This window comes from Rhincodon typus, chromosome 31 (assembly GCF_021869965.1).
Source record: "Rhincodon typus isolate 14 chromosome 31, sRhiTyp1.1, whole genome shotgun sequence".
In the NCBI taxonomy this organism is placed as follows: Eukaryota; Metazoa; Chordata; class Chondrichthyes; order Orectolobiformes; family Rhincodontidae; genus Rhincodon; species Rhincodon typus.
The window spans coordinates 23,729,710-23,747,421 of NC_063362.1; the positions used below are offsets into that span (position 1 = coordinate 23,729,710).

Consider the following 17,712-nt stretch of genomic DNA (forward strand, 5'->3'; position numbering starts at 1 on the left):
GGTCGAGACCCTTCTTCAGAAAATTTTCTGAAGAAGGGTCTCGACCCGAAACGTCAGCTTTCCTGCTCTTCTGATGCTGCTTGGCCTGCTGTGTTCATCCAGCTCTACACCGTGTTATCCATGATTGAAGACCTGGCTAAGCACAACAAGGTCCATTATGATAGGGAGATGAAGAACTATGCCCTTCAAAATGAGGATAAGAAGAAGAATAAGAATCCTAATGCCCCAAAGAGATCACATCAGCATTTTTATTTTCTGCTCCGAGAAGCATCCAACAATCGAGAGTGAATTGCCTGGAACGTCCATTGGAAATGTTGCAAAGAAGCTAGGAGAAATGTGGTCCACAGTGCAACCCAAGGATAAATACCATATCAGCAGAAGGTTTCCAAATTTAGGCTGCAAAGAAAGGAGGGAGAGGATGAAGAACATGAAGATGAAGAGGAGGAGGATGAGAAGGAAGAAGAGGAGGAAGCAATTAAATTAATCCAGGTGTTTAAAAGAAACTTTGTCTAAGCTTGATCTATTTTTCTTGCAAAGACAGAAAATGTGAACTCATTTGTAATTTAGCTTAGGCATAAAGAAATTGTACAAAAAATGATTCATGTTCTATTTTTGCACCGCGTAGTCAGGCCCTGAACTGTTTTAATTGCTTGTAGCTGACTCTTTTTTAAATAGGGAGGACTTCTTTTGTCATGCAGTTAATACCAATTTTTTGCAGATGATTTTTGTAGAATTTTTTTGTCACTACGTGATTGCTAACTTTTCATGTTAGATCATGATAAGAATCAATACTTTTGTTTGATAAAACTGAAACATTGAAAAAAATTTCATGTGTGTAACCTGTCAATCTGAACAATTTTGTCAGTGATCTGAAACAAGCTTGCCACTCGTCGCTACTTTTTGCACTAGGACTGAGCTCATCATTTCTGGCTGGGACTTCTGATCTGTGTACCTGAAATCCAACAATTCCCCCACAATGCAGAGGAGCCCTTTTTCACAGTAGCAGTTACTGCACTGAGTTTAAATATACAAAAGTTTGTATGAATTTCATTTTTTCAGTTTTTTCATTGTAAAATTATTTTCAAAAAGTGTCAATAATTATTCATTTTCATATGGCTGACATTCCTTTGTTTTGCATTCACCTTGCTCCCTCATCTCCCAACAACATTCACCCCATGACCATGCACCTTCATCTCCATTGTTCACACATACCCCCTCAAACAACTGGACTGTGACACAGCAACACTGAAGGAACCACTTCCTCAGATGACTGCTCCTGTTCTCTCAGTTTCTAAGCATATTGTCTGCTCCAATTGTGCAGGACACAGCACACTAAAGACGACACAACACAGAGGGCAATGTAGGTGCTTCGCATCAGTCTGGGGATTGTGCAATAGTGCCATCAGGCATGGCCACTGTAAGCAGTCCTTGCCCCCCCCCGGTGACCATTCTTACAAGATACCTGGACCATCAAACGCAACAGGAACACAACAGTGCTACCAGGGTACTGGGTTATGCCTCCAAAAAATAGTAATAGTGATGAGATCACCTGAACGTTAATGGAACAGAAGCCTTTCCTACTGTTGAACTCCACTGCGCTGTAATATAGTCCTGTCAGTGTGATGTGTCATCAATTGCACTCTGCACCTGGCGAAACCAGCTAAATTTCCAAATCCTACTGCCAGACAAGGCTGCCACCATCAAAGACCTCTCCCACCCCAGTAATGCTCTCTTCCATCAGGCAGAAGATGCAAAAGCTTGAACACATGCACCAATTGGTTCAAGAATAGCTTCTTCCCTGCCGTTATCAGGCTGCTGAACAGGCTTCTCCAACTTCAAATAATGTTGGTCTTGCTTCCATACATCCTGAGCAGCCGAAACCTGGTATGCCTCTCTCTGTCTTAGCACCCTATGATCTGTATGTCCTGCTTGCAAATCAAAGCTTTTTACTGTACTTAGGTACATGTGGCTACAATAAATCAAACCCAAGGAAAAAAAAAAATCAGGCTTGCCATGGAGAAATGAAATGAACTGACTGATCTTGCATAGATGGCATGGGTCAATTAATGCACATATTGCTGGATGACAGATCCCACACACAGGTCATGTATTACTCCCTGGAAGACACTAGTCGCAGAACTTTAACACATCTATCCCATTCACAAACACCAGGAGAGAATGGCCGCACTCCTCGAGGTCTCAAACCCCAATCCAGCAACTGGGCAGCTCAGCCAAAATGTGTCAGGATCTATATAGCCTGCAACGACACTATGAATCGCTTATGCTGAGGAAATGAGTTAGAAAGCAAAAGACTCTGCCTCCAATGCAAACTCAGGAACCCTGCACCTGCAACCTCTGCCTAAACTTGGCGCCGTCTGGCCAAGCTGTGCAAGATGGCAGCTAGGTAGGACGCTCCTATCGGAGGTCCTCTGCTCCGCCAGTTGTTTTTCCTCTTTTCCCTGTTCTTCCTCTCAGCATTGGAGCCAGCAGCAAATCCAGAGCAGCAAGCCCTCGTGCCCTGGAACACCACAAGCCGCGAGGCCTGCAGCAGCAAGAGGCATGGGCTGTAAGCCCCACAGCAGCATGAGTAGAGCCCTGCAGCAGCATGTGGTGGAGCAGCCCCAAAGCATCACGCAGGCAGTGAGCACGAGCCAGCGATGTTACCGAGGGGGCTGACAGTGACTGCAGGAGCAGGCAGTCGGAGGCGGCAGCAGAGGGGGCGCAGTACGGATCCTGGTAAAGTACAACTTACCTGGGTTGCTGCTGAGTGTTAGTGAGGAGCGGACTGGAGGCTGGAGCGATGCAGGATAATTACTAGACTTGAGCCTGGCATCACATGCTGAGCTGCTGTTATCGGACTGTAATTTAAAACCTTTTCACTATGAGGTTGTTGACCCGCTCGTTGAGCTGGCTTGTTTTCATTCAGACGTTTTGTAACTGTGCTTGGTACTATCATCAGTGAGGCCTCCGATGAAGTGATGTTATTCTACTCCGCTTGGAATTTATACTGTCCGGTCTGTTATGGTGAGTGGAGTCATTTTCGATTTTGTTCCATAGGGGTTTGTACATGGGGTCCAATTCCATATGTTTGTTAATGGCATTATGGATTGAGAACCATGCCTCTAGAAATTCCCGTGTATGTCTATGTTTGGCTTAGGCTATTATAGTTACACTGTCCCAGTTAAACTGATGGCCTTCATTGTTCAAGTGTACTGATATCACTGCAAAACGCCAGAACTACGTAGGAAAGAGAAAGAGCACTTATACAAAATTTTCACTATGAACAGATATCCCCACAATTTCATCTGCAGGTGCCTACTAAATAAACAAAAAGAGAACACGGTACGTCTTAACACACTGGCCACACTGCCCTACATCAAGAACATATCAGAACTGACAACGAGACTACTAAGACCACTAGGAATCATGGTAGCAAACAAGCCCACAGCCACTCTATGACAAACACTCAAGGATTAAAGACCGCATTCCCACAACATTCAGAACCAATGTAGTTTTCAAAATACCATGCAACGACTGCCACAAGCATTACATTGAACAGGCAGGAAGGAAACTAGCCATCAGAATACAAGAACATCAGCTAGCAGCAAAATGGCATGACGAACTTTCCTTAATATCAGTACACTCAGACAATGAAAGTTTAACTGGGACAGTGTAACTTCAATAGCCTAAGCCAAACGTAGGGGTTCTCAACCCATAATACAATCAACAAACACATCGAATTGGACCCCACATATAAACCCATACAGAACAAAACCAGAAATGACACTACTCACCATAACGGACCAGACAGTACAAATTCCAAGCAGAGTAGAACAACATCACTTCATTGGAGGCCTCATTGACGATGTTACCTAGCATGGTGATGAAACGTTGGAACGAGAAAAGCCAACTTGGCGAGCAAGTCATCAACCTCACCCACAACCCAAGCTACAAATCTTTGCTAAAACTTTAAGCCTTTTCACTATGTTGTAATACCTCTGTAAGTAATGTTTATGCTTTTCTTTAATCCTCTTTGTGTAAGACCATTATATTTGTTTTATTCTGTAAGATTTGTACCTAGGTACTTGCACCTAAGATGGCACCATTAAAAGGCAGCCATTCTAAAAAATTTTCACTGTACACCTATATTCTGTATTGTAGTACAAGTGACAATAAAGGACATTCTATTCTATTCCATGACAGATTGCTGCTGCACCTACTCCTGCTCCTCTCCCACCTGCTTTTCCTTTCTTAGCAAGGAAGCCACATTAACAGGCATCTCACCTATGGCCGGTTCCATCACTCTTGCTAACATAAACGTGTTGGGAATATCAAGAACAGAATAGGTTCTGAGCTCAGAAGAATCAATCCTCGTAATCCCTGAAGGTGATGACTGCTGACACTCCTCCATACAAGGAGACATGCAGAACCCTGACAAAAAGGGGCTATGAATCAAGTTATCATGGCTCTTTGGGATAGCTGCCTACTTTGCAAAGATGCTGGATGAACTGAGTGGGCAACACACAGCAGTATATTGGGATTGCTCCATGTGCATTGAAAATTTCCTAGCCCAATCCCCAACCATGGATGTTACTGTTAAATATAATCGCGTGTATCAAAATACTCCTAAGAGCAAGTGTACAGGGCATTAGTTCCATGCCTCATAGCACCCTTGGACATGGTGAAAGAATTGTGTTCGTTGCGGCCAGTACCTCTTTTAAAGTCAGTGGCAGTAACTTCTGCTTTAATAATTCTTTATGTGCAAATTGAAAGGACCAATGACATTGCTATTGACCAGCATTCGACAATGTGACTGCAGTTACATTTCAGTTGCATCAATTGTGCACTTGCAGGATGCATTTGCCCCTTTAGAATCATAGAGTCCCTACAGTGTGGAAACAGGCCATCTGGCCCAACAAGTCCATACCAACCCTCTGAAGGGCATCACACACAGACACATCCTCCACCCAATACTTCCCATGGCTAACACATCTAACCTACACATCCCTGGCCACTATGGGACAATTTAGCATATGCAATCCACCTAACTAGCACATCTTTGGACTGTGGGAGGAAACCCACGCAGACACGGGGAGAATGTATAAACTCCACATAGACAGTCGCCTGACTGGAATCGAACCTGGGTCCCTGGCGCTGTGAGGCAGCAGTGCTAACCACTGAGCCACCTTGCCACCCCAAAACATTCTATCCAGCAGAAGTGAAGCCTATGATTTTGTCGATCAAACTGATAATGATTCTGTATACCCTGGGCATTGTTCCATGCATTTCCTAATTGTAGCTTGATTCTAGCAAATGGAAATGATGGCAAGGAATGCAGCTTGTGGTGGATACTGGGCTCAGCCTGGTCATCAGGCACCCTTTAACCTTGCTTTACTGGGTGGCCACCTTCCACCAACCCTACCCATGTGGACAACTACATGATAGAACTCTGCCTCCATCTTTCTTTTTTGCATCTTGAGCCCTGGTACGAGTTTGATGATGCTCACTGTGGTCCAGAATGCTCACCAACAAGGAAGCCACGAAGGTGGACTATTTCAAAAACTGTGCTCCCCGCAGTCACATATTCATACAGCACAGAAACAGTCCAACTCGTCCATGCCAACCAAGTTTCCCCAAACTAAACGAGTCTCATTTGCCTGCATTTGGCCCATATCCCTCTAAACCCTTCCTATCCATGTTTCTGTCCAAATGTTTTTAAAATGTTGCAGTCCATTCCAGGTACAAACCACCTTCTGTGTGAAAAAGTTGTTCCCCAGGCCTCTTTTAAATCTTTCTCCTCTCACCTTAAAGATGTGATCTCTAGTTTTGAACTCCCCTACGCTGGGGAGAAGAGCTTTGCTACTGATCTTATCTATGCCCTCATAATTTTATAAACCTCTGTAAGCTCACCCCTCAACCATCTACGCTCCAGTGAAAAAAAGTCCCAGTTTATCCAGCCTCTCCTAATAATTCAAATTCTCCAGTCCCGCTAATATCCTTGCAAATCTTTTCTGCATTCTCTCCAATTTAATAATATCCTTCCTAGAGTAAGATGACTAGAACTGTACATAGTATTCTAAAAGGGGCTTCACCCACGTCCTGTACAACCACAGCATGACGTCCCAACGCCTATACTGAATTGAGCAATGAAGGAATAGTGCCAAATGCCTTCTTTACTATCTTGTCTACCTGTGATGCAAATTTCGTAGATTTATGTACATGAACTCCTGGTCTCTGCTCGACAACACTCCCCAGGGCCCTACCATTAACTGTGCAAATCCTGCCTTTGGTCATCTTACAACACAATACCTCGTTTTTATCCAAATTAAACTCCATCTGTCACCCCATTGGCCCAATTGGTCAAGACCTCTTTGTAATTTTAGTTAACCTTCTTCACTACCCACTACATCAACAATTTTGGTGCCATCCACAAACTTACTAAATACACCTCCTAAATTCTCATCCAAATCATTGATAAAAATGACAAACAGTGGACCCAGCACTGACCCCTGTGGAACACTGCTGGTCACATGGCTCCAGTCTGACAAACAACCCTCCACCACGACCCTCTGTCTCCTACCATCAAGCCAACCAAATGGCAAGCTCTCCCTGAATCCCATGTGACCTAACTTTCCTAATTAGTCTACCATGCAGAACCTTGACAAAGGTTTTACTAAAATCCATGTAGACAATATCTACTACTCTGTCCTCATATTGTACGCTTCAAGAGATTCACTTGATCCCAGTTATCATGAATAGTAATATAGTAATAATAACAATAAGAATACCTAACGAATCAAACAAGTCACTGCTCAGAGCAACAACAAGATAAACTTCTCACTAATTTCAACGTGAGGAATATAGTCACAACCACAGCTGTGCAGCACTTCCCTCAAGTTTCCCACATCAGGAACCAGAATGATGACTTTAAATTCACAACTAGACAAACACTCACATCCATTTCTAGCTCAGGTTCCAGGAGATTAAAGATAATCCTTACCCACTACACAAATTGAACATTTTGAGCTTTCACTATCCCATTTATCATAGAACACACACTTGTGTTTTTCATCTGGTAGTGATTCAGGACAGTCAGTGCTTCCACAGCATTGCTTTCACAGCATTGCTTTTCATCTTCCATTGTAACAGGTCAGATAACTGTCCTCTCTTCAGGAGTACATTCCACTCCCTTTACCATGAGCCTTCTCTATCACAGCGTCACCAACTTTGACCCCCACCTCAATCTATGCTTCTAGCTTTCTTCTTCCTCACCCTGCATTGACTGCACCCACTTGCTATCACCATAGAGTGCTCTTTTCTACACTGTCCCTCTTTAAACACAGCACTAATATAGGGGCCCCTAAGATATATTGCTGTCCAGCCCCTGACCAACTCTAACAGACACCCTTTCCTTGCGACACTACATGGAATCAGCTTGACAGCTTGTAATTACCCTATAGGACTGGTCATGGCCCAGAGTGTAGTCAGATGTATCCCATGACCATAACTGCCCCAAGCTGACAACTGACCTGAGCCAAGACCCTGGATTACATATGGACACTGTCCTTGACTGATTTTATCACGAGCCCTTAACAGACAGCAGCCACGTTCCTAGACCCAGAGGACAACCCACCCACACCTACTATCAGTAATGGCCATTTGGTTGAAAAATCACACAGTGTGCTTGCCGCGCAGTCAGCTGAAACATGCTGTCAGTGTGGGATAGACATATCACTTTGTCTATCCCCTAAACTGATCATTATGGAGAAACATTATAAAGCAGCTTGCTCTGTACTAGACAGGTTAATATGGCAAAATTGGAAGCCAATAGGTTCTAAGATGCCAACATGTTTAAATGCATAGCACGCCAAGGCAAGGCAAGGCAAGGCAAGAATGCTGTGGTCATCTAGGTGGGCACTAAATGATTGAGCCTGGCACTGGCGCTGAAGTGCCCTCACAGTAACAACTGCAATGCTAGTTGTTGGTGCGCCCAAACTGTAGTTTTAAATTACAGAAGCATCCTGTAAGTGGATCAGACAGATGCCATGAGAGTGCTGAGAGGCTGGAAGCTTCTGTTGAAAAGGGGTGCACGTAGCCAGACGATGCCTACGAAGCATGCCCTGTAACATTGTTGCCTGGTGGTCTAAATGTGGTCCAGTGGAGCAAGCACTGAGCTGGAGTTGCCAGGTACCTGCTCTGACTTTCATATGGGGGATTTTTGGCATCTAGTATTTTCATGGCGGATGGCAGGATAGGAAGCTGCATAATAATGTGGCAAAACATATAGTTAAAGGGGTAGATAACAAGCAATAACCCTCCCCCCCAAACAATGTGTCTTGCTGCCCAGAACTTCATGAGAAAATGCAGTTAGTTGCTCCAGATGTCAAGAATGGCCTTTATGGAATTCTCACATGATTCTCAGGGTTTCTCACCATAACCTATATTTGTTCAGGGCCCTAGACGATTTTACCCAATGTGACATCTTGTACATGGCATCTGCAATTCTGTTAAAAGGCCTAAGAAATCTACTGTGTATTTCTTACAATTTTAGTATTAGTATTTTTTATATTAGTAAACTTTGTGGTAGAATGATTTGCTCCAATTAACACAAGTCCCCAGAATAAACACTTTCAGGGGAGGCAGCTGGCAAATAATGAAAATTCCAATATATGATTTAAATTAAATTTAGTTAAGGCATATTTACTTGTAATGTCCAGAAAGCAGGAAGAGATAGACCCTAAGTTGTTTTTTTCGTAAAATGCTACGTCCTGTTTCTTAAATTTTCTTAAAATAGACTCTTGCTGGATTTTAAAAGTGCCTGCTATTTAACACAGAGTGAGAAAGAAGACTAGTTTCAGAAATCTCGAGGACAAACGCAAACTCAGTAAATTCTGTGACACTCCTTTCATTCTTTGGATGTTCAAGCCAGCATAAAGGAATAGTAGAGACAACAAGGTGCAGGGCTGGATGAACACAGCAGGCCAAGCAGCATCATAGGAGCAGAGAGGCTGACGTTTCGGGCCTAGACCCTTCATCAGAAAAGGGGGAGGGGAAGGGGGTTTTGAAATAAATAGGGAGAGAGTGGGAGGCGGATAGAAGAGGGATAGAGGAGAGGATAGGTGGAGAGGAAACAAACAGGTCGAAGAGGCGGGGATGGGGCAAGGAAAGGTGAGTGTAGGTAGGGAGTTCCTACTATCTCTCATAAAGGAATAGTAGATTAGATGTCTACCTCAGCCAGTTCTAAACAAAAAACACCATCAGAGCCTATGAATGGTTTGACTTGGTGCTAATGATACCACAATTAGTTGTCCCAAAACACAAAAGGTTTCAGCCATGATACGAAATTCAACACATTAGCTGAGTATTTCAATCCAAAGCACCAGTTACATGACTAAGTCTGTTGGTTTGTTTGAATCACCTTTAATTTTTGACTTATTTTGCGAGTTTCCTTGTAACATCAAAGGAAAACTCAACCAACTCCAGGTTTAGCTAAAAGCCTACCTTTGATCTCAATATCTCAGGAAAGTCTGATTCCTGGAAAGAAACTGGTGTTTCGCTGAGAAATGAGCCAATTCACAGCTTGAAACGATTACACTTTCTGCAGCAATTTGATCGCATCTGAGCTCCACAGAAAAGACTTCTGAGCCCAGTCAAGTGAAAGACTTCAACTAACATTGACTTCTTGGACTGGATTTTCTGAACTCTCAGATTCAGGCAGGCTACTTCCAATATAAACAAGGATAAAAAAGCTCAGAGGTCTGGAAGTGTCACTGGACTTGAAATGTTATCATTGTTTTCTCTGCACAGATGCTGTCAGACCTGCAGAGTTTGTCTAGCAATTTCTGCTTTTGTTTGTTTCAGACCTCCTGCATCTGCTAGAGATGAAAACAGAAACTGCAAAAAAAGGGCTCAGTAGTCTGGCAGCATCTGTGGACAGAAATCAGAGTTAACATTTCCAGTTCCATATTGAGACCTGCTGAGCCTTTCCAGCAGTTTCTGCTTTTGTTTCTGATTCCCAGCTTCTGCAGTTCTTTGAGTTTTTATCTACTAGAGATGTTTTACTTCTAATATTTTTGATTTTGAATAATTTGCAACCCTTTTCTCTCCTTTCCTTTTTTTTGTTAAATGTGCAAATATTTTGCAAACCATTTTCTAAGTTCTGAACGTAGCAATAAATCTTACATTGTTTTAATCTTAAAGATTTTCTGTGGGTCACTTCACAGAGTCTGGGGAAACAGACTTCAGCCTATTGTTTAAAAAAAAGGTAGGGAAAAATAAGAAAAGAACATTTCAGGAAGCTGATGATTTTACTGAAGAAATTAGTTTGAAGTTGCTGACCACATGTGGGAATAGGAAAGTATGGAGGAGTTGGAATGTATATAGGTTGATCATCAAGAGCAGTGAAGGAGAGTACTGACAAGCTCAGGTTTTGAGACAATCATTGCATCTATGAATTATACCAACATCCTTCAGTTCAGAGTGAAAGATGAATTCATTTTAGCAGATAGTTAACAACAAATTAATCATAAGATATGTCACACAAATGCACATACCTTTGTTCAAGTCCACTGTTAACTTTTTGGTTGTATGGTTCTCAAACTTTTTTGGACTTGTATTCACCAGAAGTCCCTGAACCACTTTAGGTAAACAAACAAAAGTCTGCAAAACAAAGTCCTCTTTCTGTTTCGATTTTCATTTGGTGTCAGTTTCCCTTTCTGATAGTTTCTGTAACACTTTTCACTCTACTTTCTACAATTTTTGAGCACCTCCCTTGGGAGACTTGATAGGGAAACTTGCCTGAGAGTGAGTTGGGGGGGGGGGTAAAAGTTGGATAGCGAAGGAATTCAACTGATCTCAATCAGCTTAGCAGCAATTGCTGAAACAATAAATGACAAGCCAGATGGATGAAACATTGGTTGGAATTTTTCTGAACTTCCCACCACTATTTGTGGATGTGTAGAATAGCTAGCCCAAAATACTTCAGCAAATCACAAAAAAAATCTCAATAATTTTTAGGAGGAAAAGAGATTATTTTACTGAAACATAAAAAGATTTGGAGCAGCTTGAAAGGGAAACAGACACACGTGAACACCACCACCTACAAGTTCTCCTCCAATCCAAACACCACCCTGATTTAGAACAATATCACTATTCCTGGATCAAAATCCTGGTATTTTCTTCTTAACAGCACTGTGGCCGTACCTCTCTCACATGGACTGTTTCAGCTCAAGAAAGCAATCACCAGCACCGTTTTTCAAGGGCAATAAATAATGGTCAAATCAGTGATGTCCAAGATCCGTGATTAAACTTTTAAAACTACAAGTTAGAATATGGTTTATCGCTATGTCATTTCATTGTTGGGTTGATACCAGCCATCCAATTCTCATTACATGTGGGTTAAATATACAAATTTAAAAAATTTTCATCAGTGCACTAATATCTGTACGTTAGAGGGAAAGTGACATTTGGCCCAATACATGGAAACGTTATGCATATTTCTAAACTGACTATATCAGATTAGTAACATTGATTGGCTTGCAGCTTGTGGAAATGAAGCAAACCTAACCTGATTATTAGGGATGGTGCCGCTAGCAGCAGTACACAAATATTAAAAAAAAACTTTCCTGAATAAGTCATACTCAATGCAAAATGTTTCTCTATTCACAAATGCTGCCAGAACAGTATTTCCAGCATTTTCTGTTTTGGTTTTAAATTATAAAAGTAGCTTTAACTCGTCACCTCAAATTGTTCCTCCCACTACCAACAGAGACAATCTGCAGTCAAGTACATTATCCCGGCTCACATATATTTAGCTTTGGCATAACCTAACATTGTTGCCTTTCCGAATTCAAGTTGGCACAGCAAGAACATTTCATTCACTGTTATGCTTCACTCAATTTCTGGAGATTATTAAAGAAAACAAATAGGGAACTATTCTGTTGCAAGTACTCAGATGGCCTTGCTCTTGAACTTCTTTTCAAAATAAAAATAATTTTTTTTATTAACTTAAGACCCGATGTTCTTGATTCTGAGCCTAGACTTGACATTTTAACAGGTCTGTGTCAGTAATTTTTTTTTTAAATCAGATGATCATTGAAACAGACTGCATAAATTATATTTACAAGTGTTCACATTTCTTCTGCAAACAGTATAACTGGAAAGATTTCATCAGGAAATCCTGAGAATTTAAAAACATAAGTACAGATGTTTGTGGCCTAACTCCATATATTTGATTTTGCCCCGCGTAATATTTAACAATTTCACATTTTAAAAAAATCAACAATTAACCCAGCATTAGCTATTCTTAGTGAGACACTTCTAGACTTCCAAAACCCTTCATCAGTAGAACTGTTTTTGAATACTACTGAAAGGCCTAAGCTCTACTTTTGGGCTCTTCTCCAGAAATGTTTATCAGGCAGAGGTAAATGTACACATTTGGAGAGAGGTGAAAAAAAAAACATTTGAACCGGTCATCAACTACTGTATTTAACCAATCTGGATCCTCTAACACTAATAATATTTACCTCCTTCCCTGCATTTGAATCCAAAGGACGATATTAATGCTAACCTTAAAAAGATACAATACTACCATTGTCATGAGGTTAAGGTCTTCCTGCTCAAGACACTCCCTGTTAACTCCTTCCATCATTAATTTTACACATATTTATGATAGGAATTTTACATGGACAAGTTCTATTTCCCATTTACAGCACACCACCAGTATGACACTAGAGCATAACATCAGCTGTTTACAAAGCTGTATATATTAAAATAAAGCCAAAGCTGAGGATCAAAGTACATTTGCATATCCTGATTTTCCTACAGTCTCTAATGCCAATTGCATTTGAGTGACTACTCTAATAAGATCATACAAAGATCCCTATACAAGTCTGAAATCCTGAAGTGTGACTAAATATGCGAGAGATAGTGTGAAATGACATTTCCACATCAGTGAGATAGATCAAGGGCTCTTAACAATCCCAGGTTTGACAGTATGGGAATAATGAACCCAAATGGTCTCCTGGTGGCCACCCAGACATCCTTTCAAATCTGTCATACCCCAAAACTTTACATTTTGAATCATTCTCTGCTACCAATATTATACACTAAAGATAACTGTCTAAATCCACAGTTAGTAAGCTCTTTATTTCAGTTCACCACTCCCCATAAAAGGCCCCGCCACTGATTACTAAATCTCCATATTTATATACTCAATTCAAACTCAATTAACCTTGCCTTAATACATTTCATCACTTGGGGCTCTTCTGGTGCAGTGGTAGTGTCCCCAACTCTCGGCAGAGGGCCTGGGTTCAAGTACCAGCTGCTCCAGGAGGGGTGTTGTAACATGTCTGAACAGACTGATTAAAATCCATCATGTTTCCTCATTCCATTTGGTTTCAAACATTCTTTCAGACCATTTTAGAATGAGAACACCTTAGACCACATCCTAGTAATGGAGTCACACAAAGAATAAAGAGTAATTTTGACTTATCACAAATTTGCCTGCTGATCCAGTCTTTGCTTTATATCTAAGCTTCAATGCTGTAACTACGTTGCCTTCATTTCTTTTTATCTGTACATCATGATCATTCCGTTACATTAATCAATAGAAGACACAATGACAGATAAAATGTGTGACAGCCAACATCATCTCTCAGAGGTATGAAGTGACATTGTAAACATAACAGTAGAAGTTGAACAGTTTACTATGAAATCTCCGTACATAAGGGAGACATGCTATCCCTCAATCAGTTAGGGGGTTGGTTACCGCCGTTAGCTAGAAGCCGACTGGTGATGAAGAGGGATGTCAACAGAGTGGATTCAATTCCCACACATCCTGAAGTTACCATAAACGGTCTCTACTCCTCAGTCTTTCCCCCTTATTGAGGTGTGATGACTCTCTGGTTAAAAACCAATGTCAGTCTTATCTCTCTAATGAGGGAGCAACTCTATGGTCCAGTAGGACTATGACAAGTTCACCTTTAAAAAGTCAGCAGACTTTACAAGCTAAAAACAAAACCTATCTATAAAACATCCCATTTCCATAACAACTTGCATGACCAACTGTTAGATATTTAATAGTTTCTTCTAAATATCTCAAGTCTGCATAAAGGTACAGACCTCTGTTTTAGCTCATACTCAAGTAGTTTCATTTTTAAAAATGTATACAATTTGCCAATATTCATCTCTTCATTGCTGTACTTTTCAACCTTTACAGTATTTTTGTATGATCATACCAAACCAAAAAAAAACTCAGGAGTTCTCTGAATACAGCCATTGCCTTGTATTGCCAATGAACAAAGGAATAATGTACAGACAGCCAAGGTACTGTATCTTTACCAATGAGATTTTAAAACAACAACTTATTTATGCATGATCACTTCGCTCATTCCCCATCATCCTCATCAATAGCTTTCAATGTCCAAGAAAACAGTTGATGCTGCTTTCCACAAGAAATTTGATTATTTAAACTGGTGTGACTTGTGATGTCACAAAGCTGCTTCAACGGATTCCTTATCTGAACATATTCCTGAAAGAAATCTGAAGCAAACCAACACAATGCAGCATGACATTTTTGTCACAGAAAGCTTTTAGAATTGGCCTTTTATTAATTTACACCACTTCTAAAGCAACATATGGAAAAAGCTACTCTGTATCATACATGTGGTTTTGATAAAAGAAAAGTCTGTATGACAATTAGAGTTTTTTGAAGATGCAGCTTGTAGGCTGAGCATAGATAACCCAGTGGATACAGTACGGTTGGATTCCGAAAAAGCATGCAACAAGGTGACGTGTCAAATGATAATTCTGATACACAAGATAAGGGCTCATGGCGTGGAGAGTGATAATATTAGCATGATCAGAAAATGTTAATGGACAGCAAGCAAAAAAGTAGTGGATACATGTGGCATTTTCAGGCTGGAAGTCTGAAACTAGAGGAGTGCCTCAAGAAATGGTGCTACAGCCTCAGTTATTTACAGTCTATAATAAATGACTTATAGAAAGAGACTAAGAGTAATGTACCCAGGTTTGCTGACAGTTAAAGCTAAGTGAGAACACAAGCCATGAGGAGAACACAAGGAGGCTGCAAAGAAATATAAACAGATTTAACTGAATGGACAACAAGGTGGCTGATGAAGTAATAAAATGGGAAATTGTGAAGTTGCTTAGTTCGGTCATCAGATTGGAAAAGCGGGTTTTTGTTTTAAAAGGCATGAAGTGCGTAAATGTTGATGTCCAAGGATTTGGATGTACACATGGAGGACAGGTCAAAGTTAGCATGAAAGTACAAAGCAATGAAAAAGGCAAATTACAAATTGTCCATTATCACAAAGGGAATGGAATATAAAATTAAAGAAGCCTTGTTACAATTGTGGAATTTCGTTGCGACCATGTCTGAAATACAGTTCACAGTTTCAATTTCCATTTTTAGAAAGGAAGAATAAGGTGGAGCAGGGACTCTATGGTATATTCCTGCTCCTGTTTCTCGTGATACGTTCATGGAAAAGCAAACACAAGCAAAAAAATTCAAACAAAGTTAGTCATCTCATTGCTATGTGAGATATTCGAGTTTGTAAAACAGCTATCCATCATTGATTGTAATGTAGTTCATTCTGGATATAGTGTTTTGAAGTATTTTTCAGGGATCTTTAAAAAAAAGACCAACTCCTCCCTCACCCTGTTTCTCTAATCTAAAGATTGAAATAACTGTGAAACTAACATCACCATCAACCACTGAGTTCCACTACCCCAGCCAATAAATTGGAGATAGAGAAGGATTAATAGTAGAACTTAGAGCAAATTAAACTCATTTACTCAAAACAGCAATAGACTGTATATGCAATGCACTACAATAAAATGGGTTATTTAATCAGCAGAGTTTGTATCTCCATTTCCAATTTGAGTTGACTCAACATTTCAAGCAAACAGATAGCCAAAACTACAAAGTCTTACTGTAAAAGCATCAAGATGAAGTGGATGGAAGATAACTACAAATGGTGAATTGTGCATAAAAATCTATTCACATCATTTACTGATTGACCAAGAAATTACCTAATAATTTACAGTCGAACACAGGAATAGCAATGTCACTAATGCAGCAGGCTACTATACCAAAAAGGAGTTATCAGTAATGACACTACCTTATGGTGAATTAGTGAAGGCATGGCTTTTTAAAAGTACCACTCAATCTTCTACTGCCATCTGCAATGATCATCACAGAGCTCTTCAGATTTTTGTATAGATTTTTTTTTGGGGGGGGTAGACGTTATCCCAAGCAAATGCATTTTCTCTTAATATAGTACATATGAAGAAACATCACAAACTAAACAAATGCTCCACTAAGAAAACACACAAGCTACAAAACAACCTAATGAAAGTATCTAAATCAGCAGTAATAGAATCTATAGTTCTAACTAGCAACTAAAAATTACAGTTGAGCATGAATGACCATCACATGCACATTTTGCTTGGTCCTTCTTAGAAGCATCACATCTAAACGAATCCCCACTATCTGTCCTTTCATTTTCATTCATATGAATGATAACCCTCTTCAACATGTAGTCAGGAGAACTATCTATCAATACACACTGGGGAGCATATTATTCTCACTTTTGAGCATATTGTTTAATATGTTCACCTGGAGCTGTTAACCAGTTGCACACACCTCTAGATCAGAGCTTGGGCTCGAACATTTTCTCCACACTCAACCATTTAATTCTTTGCTATCTTCTCCACCTTTTCCATATCCTCAACACGCACAATTTCCCTGATGACGCTGAAGGAGGGTCACTGGACTCTAAATGTTAACTTAGCTTTCTCTCCACAGATGCTGCTAGACCAGTTTCTCCAGCAATTTCTGTTTTTGTTTCTGGTTTATTTTTTTTCATTCCATCCAGCCTGAGAGGGGTGACTATTCCAAGCAGCAGAGGCCTGCAGGTCAAAGCACCCTTGTACATAGATGATGTCACCGTTTTCTGCTTGGATCTGCTGTCAGCATGCAGACTTATGAGCATCTATGACCAGTTCAAACTGGCCTGAGGAGCCAGGTAAATTGAGACAAGACAGGTGATATGCTCCTTTGCAGGTAAAAACCTGGCAATCAGGGGTAAGGTCCTACTGGTGTTGCTGCACATGACGTAGGTCTGTCCTGTTCCCTGAGACTGCACCTTAGCAATCACCCAAACCACTTTCCACTTCACCTGGAGGTCAAAGGTCGACTGAGTCTGCAAGGACATCATGTACAAAGCTCTGTCGCATGGCTTCCTGAGCAGACTGTCAAAGTCTTTTGGCAGAATGGCTCATCACCAGAACTTCCCAACAAGCACCAAGACGTGGCTTGGCTGGCAGTGAGAAGGGCGCTGCCCATCAGATCCTTCATGCACGTCTAGTCTCTATGCGCCACCACACCCTGCGCTAGCGGTGAAAGACACTCTTTGGTCTGCCGAACCTTGTTGGCCTTCCAATGTAAAGAGTTGACCTCAACCCAAAGTGTTGCAGACTGGCACATTCCAAAGTTCCAGACTACATGCTGAAGGACACACAAGTTTGGGAAAGCTGCTGCCAAGGCACAGCGGGGAAAGACCACTGTCTAGGGCCTACTGCCAAAGCATAACATGGGTCCATTCAGTCGTCAGACCTCTTGTTACCTCAAAATGAATGTAAATACGGTCCTGCATGAGTAAAAAATGCCTTGCTTGCAACTGCAGGGAC

General features: G+C 41.0%; 1 protein-coding gene and 1 pseudogene across 6 annotated transcripts in view; one reads left to right on the forward strand and one right to left on the reverse strand.

Moving 5' to 3' along the window:
• LOC125486631 overlaps positions 1-513 on the forward strand; it is a 1,093-nt pseudogene extending 580 nt beyond the window's left edge.
• Positions 1-17,712, reverse strand: part of prdm2a (PR domain containing 2, with ZNF domain a) — a 144,859-nt gene that overhangs the window by 119,685 nt on the left and 7,462 nt on the right. The window lies entirely within an intron of this gene.